Consider the following 24,730-nt stretch of genomic DNA (forward strand, 5'->3'; position numbering starts at 1 on the left):
TGCTGCACAGGAGAGCAGGAAAAAGAGTGGGAGAGCAATAGTGATTGGGGATTCAATGGTGAGGATAATAGATAGGCGTTTCTGTGGCCGCAACCGAGACTCCACGATGGTATGTTGTCTCCATGGTGCAAGGGTCAAGGATGTCTCGGAGCGGGTGCAGGACATTCTAAAAAGGGAGGGAGAACAGCCAGTTGTCGTGGTGCACATTGGTACCAACGACATAGGTAAAAAAAGGGATGAGGTCCTACGAAACGAATTTAAGGAGCTCGGAGCTAAATTAAAAAGTACGACCTCAAAAGTAGTAATCTCGGGATTGCTCCCAGTGCCACGTGATAGCCAGAGTAGGAATTGCAGGATAGCGCAGATGAATACGCGGCTTGAGCAGTGGTGCAGCAGGGAGGGATTCAAATTCCTGGGGCATTGGAACCGGTTATGGGGGAGGTGGGACCAGTACAAACCGGACGGTCTGCACCTGGGCAGGACCAGAACCAATGTCCTAGGGGGAGTGTTTTCTAGTGCTGTTGTGGAGGATTAAAACTAATATGGCAGGGGGATGGGAACCAATGCAGGGAGACAGAGGGAAACAAAAAGGAGGCAAAAGCAAAAGACAGAAATGAGATGAGGAAAATTGGAGGGCAGAGAAATCCAAGCTAAAAAACAAAAAGGGCTACTCTACAGCAACATACTAAAATGTCAAAGGGTGTTAAAAAAACAAGCCTGAAGGCTTTGTGTCTTAATGCAAGGAGTATCTGCAATAAGGTTGATGAATTAACTGTACAAATAGATGTTAACAAATATGATATGATGAGGATTACGGAGACGTGGCTCCAGGATGATCAGGGCTGGGAACTCAACATCCAGGGGTATTCAACATTCAGTAAAAATAGAATAAAAGGAAAAGGAGGTGGGGTAGCATTGCTGGTTAAGGAGCAAATTAAGGCAATAGTTCGGAAGGACATTAGCTTGGATGATGTGAAATCTATATGGGTGGAGCTGCAGAATACCAAAGGGCAAATAACGTTATGGGAGTTGTGTACAGACCTCCAACCAGTAGTTGTGATGTTGCGGAGGGCATCAAACATGAACTCTTCATGTACCATGACACCCAGGTCTCGTTGCACCTGCCCTTTTCCTAATCTGTCACCATTCAGATAATAGTTTGTCTCTCTGTTTTTACCACCAAAGTGGATAACCTCACTTTTATCCACATTATATTTCATCTGCCAGGCATTTGCCCGCTCACCTAACCCATCCAAGTCACTCTGCAGCCTCATAGCATCCTCCTCGCAGCTCACACTGCCACCCAACTTAGTGTCATCCGCAAATTTGGAGATACTAAATTTAATCACCTCGTTTAATCATTAATGTACAGTGTAAACAGCTGGGGCCCCAGCACAGAACCTTGCGGTACCCCACTAGGCACTGCCTGCATTTCTGAAATGTACCCATTTACTCCTACTCTTTGCTTCCTGTGTGACAAGAAGTTCGCAATTCATGTCAGCACACTACCCTAAATCCCGTGTGCTTTAACTTTGCACATTAATCTCTTGTGTGGGACTTTGTCGAAAGCCTTTTGAAAGTCCAAATATACCACATCAACTGGTTCTCCCTTGTCCACTCTACTGGAAACATCCACAAAAAAATCCACAAGAGTTGTCAAGCATGATTTCCCTTTCAAAAATCCATGCTGACTTGGTCCTATCATTTCACCTCTTTCCAGATGCGCTGCTATGACATTCTTAATAATTTATTCCATCATTTTACCCAGTACTGAGTTCAGGCTGACCGGTCTATAATTTCCTGTTTTCTCTCTCCCTCCTTTTTTAAAAAGTGGGATTGCATTGGTTACCCTCCACTCCATAGGAACTGATCCAGAGTCAATGGAATGTTGGAAATTGACTGTCAATGCATCCGCTATTTCCAAGGCCACCTCCTTAAGTACTGTGGGATGCAGTCCATCAGGCCCTGGGGATTTATCGGCCTTCAATCCCATCAATTTCTCCAACACAATTTCCCGAATAATAAGGATTTCCCTCAGTTCTTCCTTCTTACTAGACCTTCTGACCCCTTTTATATCCGGAAGGTTGTTTAAGTCCTCCTTAGTGAATACCGAACCAAAGTACGTGTTCAATTTGTCTGCCATTTCTTTGTTCCCCGTTATGACTTCCCCTGATTCTGACTGTAGAGGACCTACGTTTGTCTTTACTAACCTTTTTCTCTTTACATATCTATAGAAACATTTGCAGTCCGTTTTAATGTTCCCTGCAAACTTCTTCTCGTACTTAATTTTCACTGTCCTAATCAAACCCTTTGTCCTCCTCTGCTGAGTTCTACATTTCTCCCAGTCCCCAAGTTCACTGCTATTTCTGCCCAATTTGTATGCCACTTCCTCGGCTTTAATACTATCCATGATTTCCCTTGATAGCCACGGTTGAGCCACCTTCCCTTTTTTATTTTTACGCCAGACAGGAATGGACAATTGTGTAGTTCATCCATGCGGTCTCTAAATGTCTGCCATTGCCCATCCACAGTCAACCCCTTAAGTATCATTCGCCAATCAATCCTAGCCAATTCACGCCTCATACCTTCAAAGTTACCCTTCTTTAAGTTCCAGAGCATAGTCTCTGACTTAACTGTTTCTTTCTCCATCCTAATGCAGAATTCCACCATATATGGTCACTCTTCCCCAAGGGGCGTCCATGAACAGCGGCAGAAATACGATGAAGAACATCGATAAACTCCAGAAAGACACGAATCAAATGTTGGAAAACCAACCTTGGTATGCCAGGCTTTGCTTCTTTGGACCAAACGTGCAGGTGCACCCCAGGATAAAAATAATATCCCATGTATTGGAGATTGTGCCGTCTGTGGTTTTAATGGTTATGTTGAATGAATTATGTTGGAGATGTTAACGACGAACGAGGAAAGCCATAGCTCCGGCCCCCATAAAAGACTTCGAAAAAACAAAAGCAGTATGATCTGAAGAAAAATCTATCAAACAGGAAGATGGTGTGTCAAGGGAAAAGCAAACGAGAAGCCATCCGAACGTTAGAGCTTGGCAACCCAGACGGAACAATTAAGCTGACAATATCACTTCCCCTTTGGATGAAATAATTAGTGGATGGCACATTGGCCTACCTTGGGGTATATAGCGAAGGGCCAAAATGGAGAATTGCAGAGGCAAGTTCGATTATCACAGTTGTTATCTGGCTAATTTGAAGGCCGTCAACTGGCAAAAGAGAAGGTAGGCTTAAAAATGCCACAAGCTGACCACTCGTTTAATGTATGCTTAAAATTGCACGTACGCAAGATGGCCACTCGTTGAACTCGGGCTTAAGGGAGCAATATAATATAAGGAGAGTGGCACTTGGAACAATCGAACAAATGGGTATTTGTTCAAGCATTGGCACAACCAATCATATTACTGTTAAGATCTGTCCATGAGGATACCCATGTGCTATACCCTGCAAAATTAAGATGTAATTTGGACAGCTCGTTGGAGATCTTCTCTCCGGCCGCTGAGTATTGAGATGTTCCCCCTTCATGTTTTCGAATTAAAGTCATTGGACTTATCCAAGTTGTCCGTCTGTTGAATCAAGGCGTGTTAAGAGAGGAGAATGGCGATTCTCCCCATCAGATGCAAGCGATCAGGTCCAGGGGATTTATCTGTCTTTCGTGACATTATCTTACTGAGTATCACCTCCTTAGTGATTCTGATTTTGTTAATTTCCTCAGGCCAAAGTCCCTTGATTATCCACTATTGAAATATTGTTATTGTCCTCTACCGTACAGACTGATACAAAATATTTGTTCAGTGTTTTTGCAATCTCCATATTCCCCATTACGAATTCCCCGGCTTGTCCTCTTAAGCACCAACATTTACTTTAGCCATTCTTTTCCTTTTCATATACATATTGAAAACTCTTGCTATCTGATTTTTATATTTCGTGCTAGTTTACTTTCACAGTCTAACTTCCCTTTCTTAATCATTTTCAGTCGTTCTTTGCTGGCTTTTCAAAGATTCCCAGTCTTCTGTCCTCCCACTAGTTTTGGCCACTTTGTATGCGCTTGTTTTTAACAGGATACCATCCTTTATTTCTTTCGTTAGCCATGGATCGCTATCCTTTCTCTTACACCTTTTCCTCCTCACTGGAATATATTTTTCTTGGAGTTGTGAAATATCTCCTTAAATATAGACCACTGTTCATCAATCGTCCTAGAATTTAACTATATTCCCAGTCCACTTTGCTCAATTTTGTCCTCATACCTTCATAGTCTATTTTATTTAATCTTAGTAAGCTGGCTTGAGATCCAAATTTCTCACCCTCTATCTGAATTTGAATTTCAATCATGTTATGATCACTCATTCCAAGGGGATCCTTTACTAAGCGATTGTTTATTGATCCAGATCTAAGATATCCTGCCCCCTGGTTGGTTCCGTTCTATACTGCTCAAGGAACCCTTCCCATATGGACTCTGTGAACTCCTCCTCAAGGCAACCTGATCAATTTCATTTGTCCAAAGTATATGGAGGTTAAAATCACCCATGATTATTTTTGTTCCCATTTTACAAGCCCCCACTATTTCCTGCTTTGTATTCCGACCAACAGAGTTGCTACTATTGGGGGGCCTATAGACTATGGCCACCTGTGATTTTTTCCCCTTATTGTTCCTTATCTCCAGCCAAACTCTTTCAACATCCTGATCGTTTGAGCCAATTTCGTTTCTAACTATTGCAGTGATTCCATCCTTTATCAATAGAGCTACCCCACCTCCGTTTCCTTTCTGTCTGTCCTTCAGGATTGTCAAGTACCCATTGAATATTTAATTCCCAGTCCTGGTCGCCTTGCAACCACTTCTCTGTAATGGCTATTAGATCATACCCATTTGCATCTATTTTTGCTGTCAACTCATCTATTTTATTACAAATGCTTTACAAATGTTGTATTCTGCCCAGCTACAAACCCAGGACGCTAAGGTTGGAAAATACCCAGACTTACAGCGATGCCGGGAGATCCACAGGAGACAATTCCAGCAAGAATATCGGGAACTTCCTCATATCTCCCACAATTGTGTCCTGGTCACACCGGGTCTGAGCAACGCTCCCAACAATAAGGTCCTGATCATCCCGGGTCTGAGCAACCCTCCCCACAATATGTTTGTACAACATCGTTATAGCTAAAACTGTCATGTCTGAATGTCAATTAATAATTTATAACAATTATAGAGTCAAGCATTTCTCTTCCATGTCAGGTGCAGCACGCGGTTATATACAGAGTGAAATTCCCTCTGCACGATCCCATCAAACACGCCCAGGGCAGGTTAATTGGGTGAGATACAGAGTAAAGCTCCCTCTGCACTGTCGCACTAAACACTCCCAGGGCAGGTACAGGGGGTTAGATACAGAGTAAAGCTCCAAGGGTAGGCAGGCAGAAAGGAAAAATTGGTGGGGTAGCGTTGCTGGTTAAAGAGGAAATGAAAACATTAGCAAGAAATAACATTAGCCTGGATGATGTGGAATCTGTATGGGTAGACCAGCAGATTAACAAATGGGCAGAAAACGCAAGTGGGAGTTGTGCACAGACCATCAAACAGTAGTAATAAGGTTGGGGATGGTATCAAACAAGAAATAAGGGATGCATGTAATAAAGTACAGCAGTTATCATGGGCGAATAAATCTGCTTACAGATTGGGTTAATTTGGTAGCAATGCGGTGGAGGAGGATTTCCTGGAGTGTATTAGGGATGGTTTTCGAGACCAATATGTCGAGGAACCAACCGGAGAGCTGGCCATCCCAGACTGGGTGTTGTGTAATGAGAGAGGACTAATTAGCAATTTTGTTGTGCGAAGGCCCCTGGGGAAGAATGACAATAATATGGTAGAATTCTTTATGAAGGTGGAGAGTGAGAGTTAATTCAGAGGCAAGGGTCCGGAACTTAAGGAAAGGTCACTCCGAAGGTATGAGATGTGAATTGGCCAGGATAGACTGGCAAATGCTACTGAAAGTATTGGCAGTGGATAGGCAATGGCACACATTTATAGATTATATGGATGAACTTCAACAAGTGAACATCCCGTTCTGGAGCAAAAATAAAACGGGTTAGGTAGCACAACCGTGGCTAACAAGGGAAATTATGGATAGTGTTAAATCCATGGAAGAGGCATCTTAATTGCTGAGAAAAAGCAGCAAACCTGAGGACTGGGTGAAATTTAGAATTTAGGAGAAGACAAAGGGTCTAATTAGGATGCTGAAAATAAGGTATGAGCGGAAGCTTGCAGGGAATATAAAAGCTCCCTGCCACCTCTCTCTCTCCCTGCCCCCGTTCACTCTCCATGCCCCCGATTTTTCTCCCTGCCCTGCTCTCTCTCCCTGCCCCGCTCTCTCGCCCTGCTCCGCTCTCTCGCCCTGCTCCGCTCTCTCTCCCTGCCCACTTTTTCTCCCTCCCTTGCTTCCCTGCCCGGCTCTCTCTCCCTGCACCGCTCTCTCCCCTGCCCCGCTGTCTATCCCGGTCCCTCTGTCTATCCCTGCTCCGCTCGCTATCCCTGCCGCGCTCTCAATCCCTGCCGCGCTCTCTATCCCTGCTCCATCTCTCTCTCCTTGCCCCGCTCTCTCTCTCCCTGCCCTCCCTCTCTCGTCACATGCTATGTTCTCTCTCACTGCCCCACTGCTATGTCTCTCTGCCCCCCGTTCTCTCTCTCTGCCCCACTCTCTCTCTCCCTGCCTCCCTCTCTCTCTCCCTGACCCACCGCTCGCTCTCTCTGCAAACCCCCCGCTCTCCCTCCCTGCCCCCACTTTCTCTCCCCGCCACGCGCTATCTCCCTGCCCCCCACGCTATCTCCCTCCCCGACTGTCTCTCTCCCTGCCCTGCTCTCTCTGTCCCTGCCCGCCGCTCTCTCTCGCTGCCGTCCGCTCTCACTTCCTGACGCCTTTCTCTCTCTCCCGGCCCCCCTTCTCCCTCTCCCTGTCCTGCTCTCTCTCCCTGACCCGCTCTCTCTCTCCCTGCTCCGCTCTCTCTCGCCCTGCCCCCTCTCTCCCTCTTCCTGCCCCACTCTTACTCTCTCCCTCTCCCTGACCTACTCTCCCTCTCTCCCTGTCCGGCTCTCTCTTACTGCCCCACGCACTCTCTCCCTTTCCCGCTCTTTTCTCTTTCCCTGCCCCGCTCTCTCTCTCCCTGCCCGCTGTCTCTTTCCCTGCCCCCACCTCTCTATCTCCCTGCCCCGATCTCTCTCACTACCATTCCCTCTCTCTCTCTCTCCCTGCCCCAATCTCTTTACCTGCCCTGCGCTCTCTCTCTCGCTGCCCAACTCTCTATTCCTGCCCGGCTCTCACTCTCCCTGCCCCACTCTCTCTCCTTGCCCTGCACGTTCTCTCCCTGCCCCACTCTCTCTCTCTCGCTGCCCTGCTCTCTATCCCTTCGCCGCTCTCTCTATCACTGCCCCGCTCTCTCTCTCCCTGCACTGCAATCTCCCTCCTTGCCCCGCTCGCTCTCTCCCTGCCAAGCCCTCTCTCTCCATGCCCACCCCGGTCGCTTCCTGTCTGCTCCACTCCCTAGTGGGATATTTACACAAGACATAACCCGTGTGATACCTTGGGAATGTTTATTGCACAGTGTAGAGGGAACTATGCTCTGTAGCGAGACCATGCTCTAGTTGTGATCAGATCATGCTTGGTCGTATTAAATGTGGAGCAGGCTCGAAGAGCCGTGTGGCCTGCTCCTGCTCCTATTTCTTATGTTCTTAAGTCTTTATGCTGTGAAATATACCGTGTACGGCAATGTGTCCACCCATCCCTCCCGCTTGATGGTGCATCAGCGTGTTCACACTGAGTGGAGCAGTGTAAGCAATGTAGTGCAGGGGACCCATACGTCCAGCCCCCTGCAAAACAGATACACTGCTTTGGGTACTTTTGAGGGGGCTGACTCATCAGGTGGTAGAAGCAGAATCCAAAGGCAAGGCACCGTGGGAGCCTCTGCTGCACAGCAGGGCAGGAAAATCAGTTGGAAAGCTCTAGTGAAAGGGGATGCGATTGTAAGGGAAATAGATCGGATTTTCTGGAGCCGCAACCGAGACGCCAGGATGTTATATTACCTCCCTGGTGCAACAGTGAAGAATGTCTCGGAGCGGGTGCAGGACATTCTGAAAAGGGTGGGTGAACAGCCAATTGTCATGATGCTGTAGGTTCCAACGATATCGGGAAAAAAAATGGATGAGATCCTACGAGACGAATTTCGCGAGGTAGGATCTAAATTAAAAGGTTGGATCTCAAAGGTAGTAATCTCAAGATTGGTACCAGTGCCACGTACTAGTCAGAGGAGGAATCGCAGGATAGCTCAGATGAATACGTGGCTTGAGGAGTGGTGGAAGAGGTCAGGATTCAAATTCGTCGGACATGGGAACCGGTTCTGGGGGAGGTGGGAAAAGTACAAACAGGACGGTGTGCACCTGGGCAGGACCGGATCCAATTCCGAGGGGGAGCGTTTGTTAGTGATGTTGGGGAGGACTTAAACTAACATCACGGTGGATGGGAACCTATGCAGGGAGACAGAGGAAAGTAAAATGGAGGCAGAAGCAAAAGATAGAAAGGGGAATAGTAACGGTGGAGGGCAGATAAACCCAAGGCAAAAAAACAAAAGGGCCGCATAACCAAAAAAATTCTGAAGCGGCAAAGTGTGTTAAAAAGACAAGCCTGAAAGCTCTGTGCCGCAATGCGAGGAGTATTCGAAATAAGGTGGATGAATTAACTGTTCAGACAGCAGAGAATGGATATGATGTATCATGCATCACAGAGATATGGCTCCAGGTTTACCAAGGCTGGGAACGCAACAGCCAGTGGTATTCAATATTTAGAAGGATAGGACAGAAGAAAAGCAGGCGGGGTGGCGTTGCTGATTAAAGAGGAAATTAATGCTATAGTAAGGAGGGACATTAGCCTGGATGATGTGGAACAGGTATGGGTGGAGCTGTGGAATTCCAAAGGGCAGAACACGTTAGTGGGACTTGTGTACAGACCACCAAACAGGAGTCGTGATGTTGGGGACAGCATCAAACAACAAATAAGCGGTGTGTGTAATAAAGGTACATCAGTTATCATGGACGACTTTAATCTACATATTGATTGGGCGAACCACACTGGCAGCAATGTGGTGGGGGATAATAACCTGGAGTGTATTAGGGATGGTTTCTAGAGCAATAAGTCTGGGAACCAACTAGAGAGCTGGCCATCATAATGTGATGTGTAATGAGAGGGGACTATTTAGCAATCTTTTTGTGCGAGGCCCCTTGGGGAAGAGTGACCATAATATGGTAGATTTCATTATTAAGATGGAGAGTGACACAATTAATGCGGAAACTGGGATGCTGAACTTAAGCAAAGGTAACTTCGACGGTATGAGGCGTGAATTTCTAGAACAGACTTGCAAAGGATACTTAAAGGGTTGATGGTGGTTAAACAGTGGCAAATATCTTAAGATCACATGGATGAAGTTCAGCAATTATACATCTCTGTCTAGAGTAAAAATAAAACGGGGAAGGTGGCTCAACCATGGCTAACAAGGGAAATTAAGGAGAGTGTTAAAGCCAAGGAAGAGGCATATAAATTGGCCAGAAAAAGCAACAGACCTGAGGGCTGGGAGTAGGTTGGAATTCAACAGAGGAGGACTAATGATTTAATTGAGAGGGGGAACATAGATTAGGAGAGGAAGCTTTCAGGTACATAAAAACTGATTGCAAAAGCTTCTAAAGAAATGTGAAGAGAAAAAGATTAGTGAAGGTAAATGTAGATCGCTTGCAATCGGTTTCAGGTGAATTTATAATGGGGAACAAAGAAATGGCATATGAATTGAACAAATACTTCGGTTCTGTCTTCATGAAGGAATGCAACAATAACCTTCCGAATGTACTAGCGGACAATGGGTCTAGTGTGGATGAACTGAAGGATATCCTTATTAGGTAGGATATTATTTTCGGGAAATTGATGGGATTGAAGGCCGATAAAAACCGGGAGCCTGACAGTCTGCAACTAGAGTACTTAAGAAAGTGGCCCTCGAAATAGTGGATGCATTGGTGATCATTTTCCAACAGTCTATCGATTCTCGATCAGTTCCTATGGACTGGAGGGTAGCTAACGTAGCACCACTTTTTAAAAAAGAAGGGAGAGAGAAAACTGATAATTATGGACGAGTTAGACTGACATCAGTCGTGGGGAAAATGTTGGAATCAATCGTTAAGGATGAATAGCAGTGCATTTGGAAAGCAGCGACAAGATCGGATCAAGTCAGCATGGATTTATGAAAGGGAAATCATGCTTGTCGAAATGTCTGGCATTTTTTTGGGATGCAACTAGCAGAGTGGACAAGGGAGAACCAGTGGATGTGGTGTATTTGACTTTCAAAAGGCTTTTGACAAGGTCCTGCACGAGAGATTGGTCTGCAATATCAAAGCGCATGTTATTGCGGTAGTGTACTGACGTGGATAGAGAACTGTTTGGCAGACAGGAAGCAGTGAGTCGTGATAAATGTTCCTTTTCAGAATGGCAGGCAGTGACTAGTGGAGTGCAGCAGTGCACAGTGCTGTGACCCCAGCTCTTTATAATATACATTAACGATTTAGATGAAGGAATTAAGTGTAATATCTCCAAGTTTGCTGATGACACTAAACTGGGTGGCGGGGTGAGCTGTGAGGAGGACGTTAAAGGGCTGCAGGGTGACTTGGGCAGGTAAGGTGAGTGGACAAATGCATGACAGATGCAGTATAAAGTGCAATTGGTGGCAAAAATACGAAACGCAGAATATTATCTGAATGGCGGCACATTAAGAAAAGGGAAGATGCAACGAGACCTTGGTATCATGGTTAATCAGTCATTGAAAGTTGACATGCTGGTACAGCAGGCAGTGAAGAAGGAAAATTGCAGTGTGGCCTTTATAGCACGTGGATTTGTGGATAGGAACAGGGAGGTCTTACTGCAGTTGTACAGGGCCTTTGTGAGGCCTCACCTGGTGTATTGTGTTCAGTTTGTTCTCCTAATCTTAGGAAGGACATTCTTGCTATTGAGGGAGTGCAGCGAAGGTTCACCAGACTGATTCCCGGGATGGCAGGACTGTCATGTGAGGAGAGACTGGATCAACTGCGCCTTGATTCACTGGAGTTTAGAAGGATGAAGAGGGAATCTCACAGAAACGTATAGGATTCTGAGGCAACTGGAGAGGTTAGATGTGGGAAGAATGTTCCCGATGTTAGGGAAGTCCAGAACCAGGAACTTTGTCTTAGGACATGAGGTTTGCCATTTAGGACTGAGATGAGCAGAAACTTCTTCACTCAGAGAGTTCTTAACCTATGGAATTCCTTGCCGCAGAGACTTGTTGATGCCACTTCATTGGTTATATTCAAGAGGGAGTTAGATATGGCCCTTACAACTAAGGGGATCAATGGGTATGGAGAGAAAGCAGCTAAGGTGTATTGAGCGAATGTTCAAGCCATGATCTTATTGAATGACGGTGCACTCCCGAAGTGCAGATTGGCCTACTCCTGCACCTATTTTCTCTGTTTCTCTCTGTCTATGTTCACCTGCTCACAGGGTGGGAAGGGAGATACTTATTAGAGTTATCTGCTGAAACACACACCGAGCAGTTCACAAAAGATTCCCCCTGTTCACTTCTGATGTTAGTGCTAGTTTTAATCACATCAAGGTCTGAACTGCACCTGAGCTGTGGTTAATATTCTGGATATATTCTTCAAATAAAGGAAAGAGTGATGGGCTTTTTAAAGGCTTATTTCCAATACTGTAAATAAACAAGTATGTCGTCAATACAACCGAAGATAAGATTAATTCTTCTGGCCGGCCGTTGCAATTAGATGACTCTGTGTATGATCTGAGCCATCACGATCTGTTCAGTAGTGCCACCTGCGTCCAGCAGATGGGGATGTCCCACAATTTAATTCCAACTGAGAGGCGCGGAAATGTCCCCGAGAAAAGTATGTGTGAGGAGAGCTCAGGGTCAGATTCTGAGCATACTGCTCCCCACAGGGACATCACACACTGCACCCTCACTGGGGCAGCTCTGGGTCAGACACTGTACATACTGCACCCTACAGGGACATCACACACTGCCATTCCGTGGGGCTGCTCAGCGTCAGACTCACCACTTACTGCATCCCACAGTGACATTTCACACTGCCCCCTCCCTGGGGCAGCTCAGGTTCAGAGACTGAGCATTCTGCACCGCACAGCGTCATCACACTTTGCCCGCTCCTTGGGGCAGCTCAGGGTCAGACACTGCACCCCAAAAGGACATCAAGCACCGCCACTCCCTGGGGCATCTCAGGTCAGAAACTGCACCCCACAGTTCAACACACACTACCCCCTCCTTGGGGCGGCTCAGGGTAAGCCTCACGCCTTACTTCACCCCACAGGACATCACGCACTGCCTGCACCCCGGACCAGCTCAGGGTCAGATACTGAACATACTACACCGCTGAGCGACATCATACACTGCCCGCTCCCTGGAGCAGCTCAGGGTCAGACACTGCAGCACACAAGGACATCAAACATTGCCCCGTCCCTGGGGCAGCCCAGGGTCAGACTCACGCCTTACTGCACCCCACAGGGACATCACACACGGCGCCCTCTCTGTGGCAGCTCAGGGCCAGACACTGAACTCACTGCACACCACAGGGACATCACACACTGCACCCTCCTTGGGGCAGTGAAGAATCAGAAACTGCACCCCACTGGGACATCACACATTGGCCGCTCCCTGGGGCAGCTCAGGGACATGACCTCAACAAACTCCACCTCACAGGGTGATCACAACCTGCATGCACCTGTAAGAATACAGGCTTCGTAGAATATTTTGAGGGATGAGGTATTGCAAGTGTAAAATGAACCAAAGACGTTCATTGAAAAGCTTGCTTCTGCAAAGACAAAGACACTGCTTTGGATTTTCAGATGACTTAAAGATCTGGCTCTGCCACCAGTTACTATGCTGTTACATCACACATTATCAATCGGAAACAAACATATTATCACTGGGAATTAGCACCGAGGAGCTCAGATCTGTCTTAGTTTATCGCTTATCTCGCTTCTCTGAACGTAGAATCACAAACAACATTTGCAAACTGTTGAAAATAATAAATTATACATCGTTTTTACAAATCAAACTGTAATGCACTTTGTTAGTACTCATTACTATCAAAATCCTGTGTTGCGTCGTCAGCATGGAAGCTGAAAAACATAACAGAAAAAGCTTGTACTGAGGTTGAAGATAAGATCTGCCAAAACCAATGCCTGGAGACAGAGGGTCCCAGGCTCCAGACTGGGAAGATGTGGATCTATAGGAGTGTAAGAGCGAAATACCTGAATTAGGGATAAAGTAATTAGGTGTAATTTAAATAAAGTAAAAAAGTCTGAGAGCAAGATTTAAAGTGCGTTCATGGTAGAATAGCTGTATTAGGCAGAAACACTACAGTCAGAGAAATTCTCTAAGGAGATAAGTGCACCCATAAGATTTATGTAGACACCTCACAAATATAATGAGAGGAGGCCACGATGTTCCAGCCACAGCAGATAAAAGGGACAATGCCTCTTTTAAGCAGAGGGTAGTCATATGGCTGCCAAGAACATTAGCCTGACAATTAGCCTGGGTAGACCTTCGCAGAAAAGTAACACAAAACCTGCAGAGGATTTTCCCCAGCAACAGTCGCCAGAACTGAATGTTCCAATGGAATCATTAGAATTAACTGTATCCAATAAAATTAATGTAACTGTACCACCAAATGAAATTGCTGTAACCTGTATTAACCAATGGAACACTTCCTCGCGTAGTTCCACCATTTTGACTGTATTTGAACTGTATAAGAATGTAACTGCGTAGCTTGTCCCATGAGATCGGCGTTGAGAGCAGTCAGTAACGGTACTTATGAGGCTGGATCTCCGTTGTTTAATCTGGTTTTAATAAACAACACTTTTCTCTATAAATGACCTTTCGTGTGAGTGTTATATTTTTAATAATCCACACCAGGAGATACACGCTGGGACAGATTTTTCGGTGGCTCCGTTCCTGGGGTGTATCTTCGTGAATTTGGATTTTTCTCATCGTGATCGTGTCAGGAAAGGCACCGATCCAGAGAGGGGCAGACGGTATACCAGTAGCAGGAATGAGGAATAATTCTTCCTCCTTCCCAAATCACCATCACGAGTAATATCATTCTCATTTTTAATTAGAAAATTCTGCTCAACTCCGTTATTAATTCTCGCTTATTCTTAAATAACATCTGAACTATTCGCACTGTGGTGTCAGCTTCAGTCTTTTGAGCGGACAGTCCAAAGAGAGTTCCAATTTAATCTTACGCAGGCACATCACACACTGCCCCCTCGTCGGGACAGCTCACAGTCACTCACTGCTCAAAGTGCCACCCCCTGACCCCACCACCCCGACCCCCCACAGGGACATCACACACTGCTCCCTCCTTGCGGCAGCTCACGGTCAGACACTGAATACACTGCACCCCACAGGAACATCACACATTATCCCCTCCCTGGGGCAGCTCACGATCAGACACTGAACACACTGCACCCCACAGGGACATCACACATTACCCCCTCCCTGGGGTAGCTCAGTGTCAGACACTGAACACACTGCACCCCACAGGGACAGCACACATTACCCCCTCCCTGGGGCAGCTCAGGGTCAGACACTGAACACACTGCACCCCACAGGAACATCACACATTATCCCCTCCCTGGGGCAGCTCAGGGTCAGACACTGAACACACTGCTCTCCAGAGGGACATCACACGTTCTCCCCTCCCTGGGGCAGCTCAGGGTCATAATTGCAACATACTGCTCTCCACAGAGACATTAGACACGGCCGGCTCAGGTTCATTCGCTGCATAAAATGCCAACCCCCCCATAGATACATCACACACGGCCCCCTCATTGGCGCAGCTGAGGTTCAGACACTGCACCAAACAGGGACATCACACATGCCCCCTCCCTGGGGCAGCTCACAGTCACACACTGCTCAAAGTGCTCCCCACACCCCCGAGCACACATTGACGTCACACACTGCCTGCTCCCTGGGGCAGCTCAGGATCAGACACTGCACCCCACAGGAACATTAGGCAACGCCCTTTCCCTAGGGCAGCTGAGGGTCTGACACTGCACACCACAGGGACATCACACACTGCACCCTCCCTGGGGCAGCTCAGGTCAGACACTGCAACCCACAGGGACATCACACACTGCCCCATCCCTGTGGCAGCTAAGGGTCAGACTCAGAACGTACTGCACCCTATAGGGACATCACACACTGCTCCCTCCCTGGGGCAGATCAGGGTGAGTCACTGCACCCCACAGGGACATCACACACTGCCCCCTCCCTGGGGCAGCTCAGGTCAGAAACTGCAACCCACAGGGACATCACACACTGCCCCCTCCCTGGGGCAGCTCAGGGTCAGACTCTGAACATACTGCACACCACAGGGACATCACACACTGCCCCCTCCCTGGGGCAGCTCAGGGTCAGACTCTGAACATACTGCACCCCACAGGGGCATCACATACTGCCCGCTCCCTGGGGCAGTTCAACTAAGATACTGAACATACTGAACCCCACAGGGACATCACACACTGCCCAATCCATGGGGCTTCTCAGCGACATGACCTGAAGAAACTGTACCTCACATGGAGATCACTGGCTTTGGAGAGTATTTTTCAGGATGAGGCATTGCAAGTGTAACATGAACCAAAGTCTTTATTTGAAAAACTTGCTTCTGCAATGACTAATACATGGCTTTGGAGTTTCTGCTGATGCAAGGATCTAGCTCTGTCACCAGTGACGATGGTGTTTGCATCACGCATTATTACTGGGAAACACACGTATTATCACTAGGAAATAACATCGGTGAGCTCAGAACTTTCTTAGTTTGTTGCGCATCTAGCTTCTTTCAAGGTAGATTCACACAGAAAATTTGCAAACTGTTGAAAATAATAAATAATGTAGTTTCACCTTCTGTACATTGAGCAGACAATCCAAAGAGACTTCCAATTTAATCTTATACAGGGACATCACACACGGCCCCCTCCCCGGGGCAGCTCAGTTTCACTCGCTGAACAATATGCCCTGCCCCCCACCCCCCACGGGAACACCACACACTGCTACCAGCCCGGGGCAGTTCACGGTCACTCACTGCACATAATTTCCCCCCCTCCCCGCCCACACAGGGACATCTCACACTGCCCCCTCCATGGGGCAGCTCACGGTCACTCACTGCCCCTACTGGGAAATCACAGGATGCCAATCCCTGGGGAAGCTCACTGTTATGAATTGCACATACATCAACGCACATTGACATAAAAACATCCCCCTCCCGAAGGTAGCTCGGCGTCATAAAGTGAAAAGGCTGCACCCTTGCGGTAATGTGCACACTGCCCCCACCCTGGGGAAGTCAGTGTTGGAGGAATTGCAGCTAGAGTGAATCTACTCCACACCTTCTTGCCATGAATCCAGAATCTGACCCGTACCGAATCCAGCCATTCCCGGCTGCAGTCTGTGAAGCCACAGACACCACGGGAATCACACAAACACGGCAGAAAATTACACTCGCTCCCACCGCAGACCCCATAGGTTAGGGCAATCGACCTGGGACAGTGGGAGCATTGTCTCTCCAAAGGATTGTTTGCTCCATCCTCTCCCAGAACCCAAAGCATTGGCTAACAGACCAGGGCGATTGTGTCACGAAACGGAAGAAGACATCTCTCCCCCATTCCAGAGCCCACAGGTGAACAGCTCTGTCATTTCTCCACAGCAGCTATACTCCCTTGAAGATGCTGACTCGGGCTTGGGGGAGAATTAATCACTGATCATCTTCGATTGATACCACAAGTCATACAATTGAAACCTCTCATCGTCCACTGTCCGAGTCTCAACCAGAACCTCACTCACGGTCTCCTGTCCGAAGACCCACGCCCCCTCACCAGTCCCTGTGCAGACTAAACCACACCTTCACTCATCATCCCCTGTCCCAGTCTGAACCAGACTGACACAGAACCTCCTTCACCAGTCCTGTCGCAGATTGATTCAGATACTCTCACCAGTCTCTGTTTCAGGGTGAACAAGACGGAACCAGATCCGCTCACCGGTCCCTGTCCAACGTTGAAGCACAATCGTCCCCACTTACTCCTGTACCATTCCCTAGCAGACTGAAACAGACACTGCCTCACGAGCGCCTGTCCCAGACTGAATCACACTGAACCAGATGCTCTTACCATCCACTGTCCCAGTCTCCAACAGAGTGAAATCGACCCGATCACCAGGCACTGTCACATTATGCACCAGACGGAAGTGCACCTCCATCACCATCCTCTGTCCCAGTATGAAAATGACTGACCCAAACCATGCCTTAACATCGCCTGTCGCAGTGTGAACCACGCTGAGCCAAACCCTCTATCACCAGCCTCTGTCCCATCCTGAACCAGACTGAATCAGACTCATCCTCACCATCCACTGACCCAGTCAGAACCAGACTGACCCAGACCTCCTTCACAATTCACTGTCCTAGTCAGAACCAGACTGACCCAGACCTCCTTCACAATTCACTGTCTCAGTCTGAACCAGACTCACCCAGACCGGTCCCCGCCAGCCCCTGTACCAGACAGAAATAGACTGAACCAAACCTCCTGCACCAGCCACCGACTCGGTCTAAACCAGGCTGAAGCAGAATCTCCCGAATCAGTCCCTCTCCCAGTTTGAACAAGAAACTCCCGAATCAGTTCCTGTCCCAGACTGAACCTGAATCTCCCCAATCGGTCCCTGTCCATGTCCCAGCGAGAAACGTCCTAATCAGTTCCTCTCCAAGTCTGAAACAGAAACTCCATAATTAGTCTCTATCCCAGAGTGAACCAGACCCTCGCTAATCAGATCCTGTCACAGTCTGAACCAGAAATATCTCAATCAGTCCCTGTCACAGAATGAAACAGAAATTCCCTAATCAGTCCCTATCCTAGACTGATCCAGAAACTCCCGATTCAGTCCCTATCCCAGACTGAACAAGAAACTGCCGAATCAGTTCCTATCCCAGGGTGAACCAGAAACACCATAATCAATCCCTGACCCAAACTGAACCAGAAACTTCCTTATTAGTCCCTTTCCGAAAGTGAACCAGACCCTGCCTCATCAGATCTTTCCCTAGTCTGAACCAGAAGCTGCCTAATCAGTCCTGTCCTGGACTGAAACAGAAACTCCCTAACCAGTCCCTGTCCCAGTATGAATCAGAAACTCACTAATCAGTTCCTGTCCCTGGCTGAACCAGAAACGCCCGAATCTGTACCTATCCCCGAACGAACCATAAACTCCGTAATCACTCCCAGTCCATGTCTGAACCAGAAACTCCCTAATCATTCCCCGTCTTAGTCTCAAACAGACCCTCCCTAATCTGTTCCTCTCCCAGACTGAATACAAAACTCCCTAAACAGTCCCTGCCCCAGACTGAACGAGAAACTCCCTAATCTGTACTTGTCGCAGTCTGAACCAAAAACTCCCTCATCAGTCCCTGTCCCAGACTGAACCCGAAAGTCCCTAATCAGTCCATGTCTCAGTCTCAACCAGAAACTCCTGAATCAGTCACTGTCCCAAACTGACCCAGACCCTCCGTAATCAATCCCTGTCCCAGTCTGAACTAGAAACTCCCTCATCAGTCGCTGGCCCAGACTGAACCCGAAAGTCCCTAATCAGTCCCTGTCCCAGACTAAAACAGGAACTGCCTTTTCAGTCCAACTCCCAGTCTGAATCAAACGCTCATTAATAAGACCCTGTCCTAGTCTGAACAAGAAACTACCTAAGTCGTCGCTGTCTCAATCTGAACCAGACCCTTCCAAATCAGACACTTTACCAGGCTGAACCAGAAACGCCCTAATCAGTCCCTGTCCCAGACTGAACAAGACCATCCCTAAACAGTATCTGTCCCAATCCGAACCAGACCCTCCCTAAACAGTCCCTGTCCCAGACTTATCCATCAACTCCATAATAAGCCCCGCTCCAAGTCTGAACCAGAAGCTCCCCAATCAGTCCCTATCCCTGTCTGGACCAGAGCCTCCCTATTTTTCCCTGTCCCTGTCTGAACCCGAAACTCCCTTATCGTTCACTTTCCCAGAATGAACCTGACCCTTCCTAATCAGTGCCTGTCCCAGTCTCAAACAGAATCTCTCTTATTCGTCCTTTTCCCAGACTAAAGCAGACCCTTATCTAATCAGTCCTTGTCTCAGACTGAACCAGAAACTCGCTAATCTGTCCCTGTTCAAGTCCGAATCAGAAATACCCTAATCACGCCTGTTCCAGTCTGAACCATAAACTCCCTAATCAGGCCCTGTCCCAGTCTGAATCAGAAACTCGCTAATCATTCTCCTGCCCCAGTCTGAACCAGACCATCTCTAATCAGCCCCCGTCAGTCTGAACCAGACCATCCCTAATCAGCCGCTGTCCCAGTCTGAACTAGACCCAGCGGTCGCACATTTAAGTTGTATAAGGCTAGCACTAGGGTAAATGTAAGGAGCTGGTTATTTACCGGGTAATGAATGGACATCTGGAACAAGGTGTCATTTCATGTGGTGAATGCATTTTCGCTAAGTTCCTTCAACCGAGAGCTGGATCTCAGGGAATTCACGGTTAGAGTGATCTTCTGGACAACGTTTCTATAGCCGAGATTGGACGCAGAGGAATTTCATAGATTTTTCCCCCCAAATTGGAATGTTTATTTCTGCTTGTTTGCCTGTCCCATGAGATCACACTAGTTTGGTTTGGTAGGCGTCTATATATTGTAGTACACAAGGTGTCGGACATACAAGGTCCCATGGGAGAAGGTTAGAGATTTCTCCCCTCTGCCGATGCAGAATATCCGGTTATTTCTCATATATACTTCATTGAAGAGATAGATAAATATATAATCGTATCAATAGGCCACCTCGTAGTGAACACGTGACACCCTCAGTGATACGGGTACCAATTCCCCAATCGGAACATACACCAACAAAATTATTTGTTTTACTTCTTCTTCAACCACTATATCCCAACTGAACATTTAATTCAGTCTCACTGAGAGTATCACCGATGAATATAAGAGCAGACCGGTTATGCTTCAACTGCATAAAACACTGGTTCAGCCACAGTGAGAGTGCAATTCCTGCACATCTACTACAGGAAAGATGTGATTGCACAAGAGAGGGTACAGAGGATATTTAACAGGATGTTGCCTGGACTGGAGAATGTTGGCTATGAGGCAAGGTTGGATAGGCTGCGGTTGGTTGCTTTCGAACAGAGAAGGGAGACATTGTTGAGGTGTATAAAATTATGAAGGGACTAGATAGAGTTGATATTTCCCTTAGCAGAGTGGCCAACAACCAGGGTCACAGACTTAAAGTAATTGGTAGATGGTTTAGAGGGGATTTGAAGGGAAATGTATTCATGCCAAGAGTGGTGGGGGTCTGGAACGCACTGCCTGAAAGGAAGTTAGAGGTAGAAATGCTCACTACATTTAAAAAGAGCATTGGATGTGCACTTAAACTGCTGTCACACACAGGGATACGGGTACAGAGGTTGAAGGTTGGGTTAGACTGGATAGCTCTTGGTCGGCCTGCGGAGACAGGATATGTCAAAAATGGCCACTTTCCGTGCTGTAAATTTCTATGATTCTATTATCGTGCTGACCTAGAACCTGGAGATTATAGTTAGATATATTTGTGTAAAAATTACATAATTGAAGAAGTTTTAATTTGAAGGACATTGTTTTCTACGGAGAAAAAGTAATCCTATCTCGACAACAATATTACCAGGTGGATACAGTGGGTTGGTACATAGTGATAAACTACCAAGTATTTGAGTGAGAGACGCTTGTTGATGGTCGGGGAGTGCACTGTTGTGTTCAGGGTTGTTGGGGAAGGGGAAATGAGGGGTTGTAGCAGATTGCGTCAAGAGCAGCGTCAACCCCTGTTCACCATCCTACAGGGCGCAGATGAATGAAAAGGATATCACTGCTTTATTCTCAACGCTATTGGCATCCCGTGAAATATAAACAGACGAGTTACCTCCTCCTGTTCCCAGGTATCTTTAACCTGTTTCTTGCCAGTTAGTCATTTCGATTCACACAACCGAGAACGGTCGCATAGTAGTTATGTTACTGGACTAATAATCCAATAATGACCTGGAGATATAAAAGCCCACAATGGCAGCCGGGGCATTTCTGTACAGTTAATTAATTAAATCTGCAATAAAAAGCTATTGGCAGTATTTGTGACCAGAAAGCTACCGTAATAATGAAAACAACATTTCCGGATTGTCTTAAAAGCCCATCTATTAAACTCCTTCATTACAGGGAAATCTACCGTACTTACCCAGTCTGGCATATATTTGTGACTCCAGACAAAGAGCGCGGATCCAGATTTAGTTTAGGTCTAACTGATCTCTGAAACGGTCTACCGAGCCATTCAGTTGCACCGAGAAGAACGGATGCAGAAGGCGGTTCACCACCACCTTCTCAAGGACAGTGAGGGATGGGCAATAAATCACGGCCTTGCCAGCGACGGCCACATCCCATAAACGGATAAATAAAAGAAACCCTGTACCAATGGAACTTTCTTGTACTCTTCCAGCAACACTATACGCTGCTGTCAACAATGGTATGGTTAACCAAGAAAATATTTCCCAGGCTTCAAAAACAATAGCTCCTCAATACCATTGACTTTTTCTGCAAGATCTGCATAGAATAACCAAAGAGAGCAGGCCGATTTCTCCAAACAGGGAGGGCATGGAGGATAATTCCGACTGTAAGCACTCGACATCGTGATCTGGCACCAAAGTGTCAGCTGTGACTCAATGGGAGCACTCACTTCAGTGGCGGAATGTCAGAGGTTCCAGCCCCACACCACAGACTTCAGCATATGCTCGAGGCTGGCACTTCAGTGCAGTCCTGAGGGAGTGGGCCAACGTCCATAGTGCTGTTTTTTGTTGTGTGAGATATGAAACCAAGGCCCCATCTACTTGCTCAGATTCCATGACATTATGTACACAAACAGTAAGCCTTTCTTTAGTCACTTTTGCCACATGCCTGATATCAATGATTTTATTACCAACAACGTTCACATTATTCCCCAAACCAAAACCCGATGCATTAATCTATCCCTTATAACAAGTCAGTAAAAGTAAGGATGGTAACCCATAACAGTTAAAACGAAACCAAGTCATATATTACTTTACTAATTACATTTAAAAGCAATCACAGAAAGACACAGCACAGAATGAGGCCATTCGAACCATCATGATTGTGTAGGCTCTTTGAAAGTGCTACCCATTAGTCCCACTACAGTGCTCTTTCCCCATTACCCTCAGAATGTTTCCCTTTAAACGATATATCCAATTACATTTTGAAAGTTACCGTTGAAGCGGCCTCAAAAACCTTTTCGAGCAGTACATTCCAGATCATGATAACGTGGTGCATAAAAAACTCTCTTCATCAGCTCAGTGGCTATTTATTTGGTATATAACTTAAATACGAATGAGAGGTGATCTTATCGAAACGTATAAGATTACGAGGGGCTCGATAAAGTGGATGCAAATGGGATGTTTCCACTGATGGGGGACACTAGAATTAGGAAGCATAATCTTAGAATAAGGGGCCGATAATTTAACACTGAGATGAGAAGGCATTTCTTCTCTCAGAGGGTTGTAATTCTGTAGAATTCGCTGCCTCAGAGAGCTGAGGAAGCTGGGTCATTGAATAACTTTAAGAGAGAGAGAAACAGTTTCTAAACCGATAAGGGAATACGGGGACATTGGTAGCGGACAGGAATGTTGACCTGAGTCCATGATCGGATCAGCCATGATGATATTAAATGGCGGAGCAGTCGCGAGGGGCCATATGGTCCACTCCTGCTCATATTTCTTATGTTCCTGTGTTCTTATGTAAATATGTGTCCGATGGTCCAGCCCCTCTTCCCAGTGGAAGCAGTCTACCCTTTCTGTCCTGTAAATAAATACAATAATGTTGAACACCTCTGTTAAATCTCGTCGTATTCCACTTTGCTCGAAGAAGAAGTATCGCAGCCTCTCTATTCTCTCCATGTAACGGGATTCCCCCATCCCTGGGATCTTTGTGTTAAATCCCTCAGCATTATCTTCAAGGCAGATATACTTCACATAACGTGGAGCCAGGAATTGGACACATTACTCTAGATTAGACCTCATCTCTAATTTACAAAGATTTCGAATAACTTCCTTGTGTTTATACTCTATATAATATAAGAATTAGGAACAGGAGTAAGCCATCTTGCCCCTCGAGCCTGCTCCGCCTTTTAAATAGATTATGGCTGATCTGGCCGTGGACTCAGCTCCACTTACCCGCTCGCTCTCCGTAACCCTTAATTCCCTTATTGGTTAAAAATCGATCCATCTGTGATTTGAATACATACAATGAGCTAGCCTCAACGACTTCCTTGGGCAGAGAATTCCACAGATTCACAACCCTCTGGGAGAAGAAATACCTTCTCAACTCGGTTATAAATTGGCTCCCCCGTATATTGAGGCTGTGCCCCCTAGTTCTAGTCTCCCCGACCAGTAGAACAACCGCTCTGCCTCTATCTTGTAATTATCCTTTGGCATACCATGATGTGGATTTTTTCTTTCGTTATTTTCCTTTCTAATCCTCTGCTTGAACTCCGGGGTCAATGATTGGGCATCCTTGTGGTTCTGGGGTCGTTTTGCTTTGGGCTCTTGTGATGTTTGGGATCTCTATCTTGCACAAGAACATTCCCCAAAAGTAACCATTACCGCATTGTGATTCACGAATGGGCTTGGGTGTAGTCCCCTCCAGTTCCCTGGTGATGTTTTACCTTACCCACACACACTTGTGTGGATTTCCTTGGTTCGAGCTATTCGTGCATGTCCATGATTGGTTCAGCCATGACTGAACCTTTTTCAGGTTTGTCCGTTCCAATTCAATTCGCCCCCTTTTGCATTTTCCGTGAAAGATTGAGTTTGTATTGGAAATATTTTATTGATAGCCCTCTGGACAACTTATCGCTGGGTCGTGGTATAAGATGTAGTTACCCAGTATTCCTCCGACTAGGACTCAGGTCCTGTAAAACACAACATGTTTTCCGGCATCACCAGTCGGTTAGGGTTTCATGTTATGCATAATGTTTTAACTGTATCCAATGTGTCCACCGTCCGGTTCCCCTTATCGCCACAAACATGCAGCTGTCGCTTACCATTATTACCTGGTGAGTGCCTGTAAATTTGGTGAGAATCCTGGCTTTTCGGCGTATATTTCTACCGTTACCTTGCTCCCAATCTGTGGTTTCTGAGCCTTTTGTTCCTTGGTGCCAGCTTCCCAGTCCTTGATCACTTGCTGATCCCTGGTGTATGCCTCAGATCTTGTAATTGTAAACATAATTGCGTCACTAATCTCCCTACTCGGTCCCGGTAGGATCTGACTAAGGTCCGATATCATCACTCCCCATCACAAGAAACGCAGGTGATCTCATTGCTCTTACTGTCATTAGTTCGAAAGGCGTGTGGCTAGTGGTCCGGTTTCGGCTCGCCCTGAACTTCTTTAAAATGAGGGTCACTATATCTACTCATCCTTTTCCTCTTTCGTTGATCACTTTGGCCAGTGCCTTCTTCAGGGCCCTATTCATTAGTTCTACTAATCCGGATGATTGCGGATGATAGGGGATATGGAATTTCTG

The 24,730-nt window shown here is 46.7% G+C and overlaps 1 pseudogene; it reads right to left on the bottom strand.

The window, feature by feature from the left end:
- Positions 1 to 24,432, bottom strand: part of LOC139251830 (probable G-protein coupled receptor 139) — a 43,390-nt pseudogene extending 18,958 nt beyond the window's left edge.
- Positions 24,433 to 24,730: the final 298 nt, after the last annotated feature.

This window comes from Pristiophorus japonicus, unplaced genomic scaffold (assembly GCF_044704955.1).
Source record: "Pristiophorus japonicus isolate sPriJap1 unplaced genomic scaffold, sPriJap1.hap1 HAP1_SCAFFOLD_45, whole genome shotgun sequence".
Taxonomy (NCBI): domain Eukaryota; kingdom Metazoa; phylum Chordata; class Chondrichthyes; family Pristiophoridae; genus Pristiophorus; species Pristiophorus japonicus.